The 5467-nt window shown below is 46.2% G+C and overlaps 1 pseudogene; it reads right to left on the reverse strand.

Annotated features, from left to right (window-relative positions):
• Positions 1–4187: 4187 nt before the first annotated feature.
• Positions 4188–4975, reverse strand: LOC133051083 (large ribosomal subunit protein uL30-like; annotated as a pseudogene).
• Between the last annotated feature and the right edge of the window lie 492 nt (positions 4976–5467).

Here is a 5467-nt window from a genome sequence, read left to right on the forward strand (position 1 = left end):
TCCAAAGCGGGCCCTGGGTTGTGTGCACTTCCCAGGTCTAAGCTGCTCAGGTTCAGGTTCTCGGGTACTCCACAAAGGCAGAGACTCGGTTGGGCCTGTGCTTTATGCCCTGCCCAGGTCCGAGCAGCTCAGGCAACCAGGTGCTTGGCGAGTGCACTGTCCCAGGGGAGACGTGAGTCTTACTCAACTCCCTGGTCCTTGCAGCTTGATTTCTCGGTGTGCCACGAGAGTGCAGTCTCAGGTGTGCCTTGTGTCTCCTCTGGGGAGCTGATCTCTGGCTGCGACCCTCCTGGCAGATGTCAACCATCCAGGATCCCAGGAAGACTTGGTTAGCAAGTTAGCTAACCAAGGAAGTTAGCAAGTTAGCAAGGAAGACTTGGTTAGCAGGGAGACTGCTCATAGCTTGGTGGAGGATGCCATCTCTGGGGCCAAGATTGCCCCTTGCCTTCTGGCTCTGGCTGTCCCATGCCTGCCTCTGCTTCTGGCGGAGGTATGGGCCAGTCTGCAGCTGGCTAGCTCTCCTCTGGTATTTGCTCCCTGCTTTGTTCTGTGAGTGGGCCAGACTGTGTCTTGGTTAGAGCTTTTCATGGGAAAGTTCTCTCTGTCTGTCTTTTTTTTTTCTCTCTCTCTGGCTGTCCCACAGTTTTGGCTGCTATCTCATGTTAGCTCCCTCAGATTGTCCTCAGGGCATTTAGGCCTGGTCATCACCCTAAGCATGCAACCTGTGCCTCCCTGTCCAGCCCCTGCTTGCTGGTGGTGGATGCAAGCGTCTGGGCTCCTTCTCAGCTGGGAGTTGTGGTTAGGTGCCTATCTGTGGGTTTTTTCTTTTCTTTTTTTCTCCTGGTTATGTTGCCCTCTGAGATTCCAAAACTCCCCATAGGCCCACTGGTGAGAGGGTTTCCTGCTGTTCGGAAACTTGCCCTCCTTATTACTCCCTCCCTGAGACAGGTCTCCATCCCTAACTCTTCTGTGTCTCTTTTGTCTTTTATATTTTGTCTTACCTCCTTTTTTGAAGAGAATGGGCTTCCTTTCAGGGTGCCTGGTGCCCCAGCCAGCATTCATAAGTTGTTTTCTGGAGGTTGCTCAGCATTCAAATAATCTTTTGATGAATTTGTGGGGGAGAAAGTGTTCTCCCTGTCCTGTTCCTCTGACATCCTAGGACCGCTATTACACTCCAGTATTCTTGCCTGGAGAATCCCAAGGACAGAGGAGCCTGGCAGGCTACAATCCATAGGGTTGCACAGAGCTGGACATAACTAAAAATATGCACACATGCACGCAAGGACTTATACAAGACCACTAATAGCAACTTCACGTATAGCAGCTCAAATGGAAAACAACTTGTGTCTATCAACAGATGACTGCATGAACTATTTCCATACATTGGAATATTGCTCAGCAATAAAAAAAAGTGTATTACTGACATGTGCAGCAAACAAACAAAACCCTAAGTATTATGCTGAGTGAAAGACACCAGACTCAATATAATTTTCTGTAGTTTCATATATCTGAAGCTCAAGAACTGGTAAATATAGCCTCTTTTGGTAAAAACCAGTACAGTGACTGCCTTGTGAAGCCAAAGCTAGACTGGGCCAGATCATGAAAGGGCTTTCAGGATACCAGGATGCTCTGTGACCACAGTTAGGTGAATGCATACATCTGTTAAAGTTAAAGGTATACTTAAGATTTGTGCATTTGCTGCATGTAAAATGAAAACTCATCATGCTCCCAGATGCATGTTTAAATGAACTCAGAAACCTGGTTGTCAGAAGGAGATTTATAAAGCAAATACTTTCTTTGGTTTGTCAGACACATAAGGCTGGAGTATGCATATTTATTAAAGTTGGATTCACCTGCAGAGTATGGGATATTTGCATAATCACCTCCAGATCTTTTCTTTCTAGGTGAATTTTCAAAAGGGCACGTGTTGGTGGAGTGAGCTGTAGCACTTGGGATGGAAGGGGATTTAATCTTCATTTCTACTTGGTGTAGAAATGAGTGAGGCTCTGGCTCCCAGATTCTCAGGCCAACTCTCCCTGGTGCTGAGACTGCCAGAAGCTCACTTGGGCCTCTAGGACCAATCTGAGCTGAGGCTGAAGAACCCAGGGCATCCAGTCCTACTCAACATCCAACCTTTCCTGTGACTCTCTGGGTCCCACAGTTGATAATGGAAGCCTCACCTCATTCCCTCTGTGTGTCCTTGGGATAACAATAGTAAGAGTTTAATAATAATAATGGCTTCCCTGGTGGCTCAATAGTAAAGAATCTGCCTGCCAAGCAGGAGACATGGCTTGGATCCCTAGGTCAGGAAGATCCCCTGGAGAAGGAAATTCAACCCATTTCAGTATTCTTACCTTGGAAATCCCATGGACAGAGGAGCCTGCCAGACTGAGTCCAGGGGATTGCAAAGAGTTGGACATTCGGGGCGATCCTAAGATGGCAGAGGAATAGGACGGGGAAACCACTTTCTCCTCCACAAATTCATTGAAAGATCATTTGAACAGTGAGAAAATACCACAAAACAACTTCTGAACGCTGGCGGAGGACACCAGGCACTCAGAAAGGCAGCCCGTTATCTTCGAAAGGGGTAGGACAAAATATAAAATATAAACAGACAGACAAAAGAGTTAGGGATGGAGACCCGTCCTGGGGAGGGAGTTGTAAAAGAGGAGAAGTTTCCAAACAGCAGGAAACCCTCTCACTGGCGGGTCTGTGGGGAGTTTTGGAATCTCAAAGGGCAACATAACAGGGAGGAAAAAATAAATAAATAAAACCCACAGATTATGCACCTAATTGCATCTCCCAGTGGAGAAGTAGCCCAGACACTCGCGTCTACCACCAGCAAGCAGGGGCTGGACAGGTAGGTGTGGGCTGCATTGTTCGGGGTAAGGACTGGGCCTGAATGCCCTGAAGGCAATCTGAGGGAAATAACATGAGATAGCAACCCAAACTGTGGGATAGCCAGAGAGAGAAATTAAAAAAAAAAGAGGAAAGAGAGAGAACTTTCCTGTGAAAAGCTCTAACCTAAGGCACTGCTGGGCTGCTCACAGAACAAAGGACTGAGAGAATACCAGAGGAGAGCTAGCCGGCAGCAGACCAGACCATCCCCTGCCGGAGGCAGAGAGGCAGATGGGACAGCTAGAGCCGGAAGGCAAGGGGCAATCTCTGCCCCAGACACAGCATCCTCCATCAAACTGTGAGCAGTCTCCCAGTTGCTAACCAAGTCTTCCTGGGATCCTGGACGGTTGACATCCACCAGGAGAGTCACAGCCAGAGATCAAGTCCCCAGAGGAGACACACGGCACACCTGAGACAGTGCTCCCACTGAGCACCCAGGAAACCGAGAGGTTGGGACCGGGCAGGTGATAAGATGCACTGCCCACCTGGAAAGAGTGCGCGCACAAAGCACCTGGTCGCCTGAGCTGCTCAGACCTGCGCAGGGCACAAAACGCAGGCCCAACTGAGTCTGTGCCTTTGTGGAGTACCCGAGAACCTGAATCTGAGAGGCTTAGACCTGGGAAGTGCATGCAACCCAGGGCCCTCTTTGGACAGTTGCCCTGCAGAGCAACCTGGAGCCTGAGCAGTGTAGATCGGGAAAGCACACACGCCGTGAGAGGGGGCAAACCCAGTGTGGCCCAGACACTGCGAGCACTCCCCACACACACCAGTGATATTTGCTTGCAGTGTCCCTCCCTTCCCGCAGCACAACTGAACAAGTGAGCCTAAGTGAATGACCACCTTGCCCCCTTGTGTCAAGGCCGAAGTTAGATACTGAAGAGGTTTGCAAACAGAGGAAGCCAAAATAAACAAAGAAGAGGGAACCGCTTTGGAAGTGACAGGTGCAACAGATTAAAACCCTGTAGTTAGTATTGGCTACATTGGAAGGGACCTTTAGAACCTGAGAAGAAGTATAAGCTTGAACAAGGAAATATCTGAAACTGAACTGACCCCACATTGCCCTCAACAACTCCAGAGAAATTCTTAGATATATTTTACTATTATCATTTAAATTAAAAAAAAATAAGTTCTTTATTACTCCTTAATTTTCAGTTTTAAAACCAACTATTATCTTGAAAAAAAAAAAGAAGACCCTATTTTTAAAGCAAATTTCATATATTTTAAAAATAACTTTTGTGATTTTGTTTTGTTTTTTTAATATTGTATTTTTTTTCAATTTGTTTCAATTGTTTATTAATGGACCAGATTACAAAAATAATCCTGGTAGATACCTTAGTTCATCCTTCTAATAAGCCTGTTGATCTGGTCTTCCCTGTTGCCAGTATCTCCACCTTCTACAAAATGGGTGGTCTTTTTCTTCATTCCACCTCATGGAGAAGCCAATTTAAAGGGCCACAGGAAGTTGTTTGCTTTTTGAAACGTTTTCCAACGGTACAGATCTCATGAATCAGATCCTCCAGGCAGATGATTCTATATTTCCCAAGAGATCAAGCAATCATGCATTGTCTGTCAGGGCAATTTGCTTTTTGTTGATTTTTCGATAACCACGCTTGTAGATCAGTTTATTTACAGACTTCAGATTTGGGTACCCCCATGCAATGTATGGCTCCACAATTCTCAGCATGTTAATTGATGCCTTGTTGAGCTTCACAAAGGTGCCATTGAAGATCTGCCAGAGACGAAGGAGCTGCAGCACCTTTCGAACCTTTGGGCTCACACCGTTGATACCTCTGATCCTGATGACAAATGCCAATTTGAGTTCCGCGGGTACATAGAAGTTGCCGGCTTTTCGTGCCATCCTAGCCATTCGAATTTCAGTTCTGTACATCTGCCTGTATTCCTTGTGGTAATGTTTAGCTTTTTCATAAACAAGCTTCCTCCTTGCCTTTCGAAGCATCTTTTGGGCAAACTTCTTTCTCAGGCACTTGATCTTAAGCTCTGCGAAATTTTTTCGCTTTTTCTTAAGGGTTTCTGGCACAGCAGGAATCTTCTTTTTCTTCTCTTCTGCACCCTCCATGGTTCCAGCCAGGAAAGAGCTTAATATTGTATTTTTGAGAGTCTAGCCTCTACTCTAGAATTTTAATCTTTGCATTTTGATATTTGTTATCAATTTTGTACATTTAAGAATACAATCTTCAGTACCCATTTTTACTTAGGAGTGTGATTACTGGCTTGATTGCTCTATCCCCTTTTGACTCTCCTTTTTCTCTCCCAGGTCACCTCTATCTCCTCCCTCCCCTTTTCTTCTCTAAAAACTCCATGAATCTCTTTGGGTGTTCCAGACCGTGGAGAGCAAATAAGAAATTGATTACTGGCTAGACTGCTCTCTCCCCTTTTGATTCCCCCCTGTTCTCCTCCTGGTCACCTCTATCTCCCGACACCCTCTTCTTTTCTCCATGTAACTCTGTGAACCTCCTTGGGTGTCCCTCACTGTGGAGAATCTTTTCACCATTAATCTAGATGTTTTATCATTGGTGCTGTATGGATGGAGAAGTCTTGAGGCTACTGT

Source organism: Dama dama, chromosome 33, assembly GCF_033118175.1.
Source record: "Dama dama isolate Ldn47 chromosome 33, ASM3311817v1, whole genome shotgun sequence".
NCBI lineage: Eukaryota > Metazoa > Chordata > Mammalia > Artiodactyla > Cervidae > Dama > Dama dama.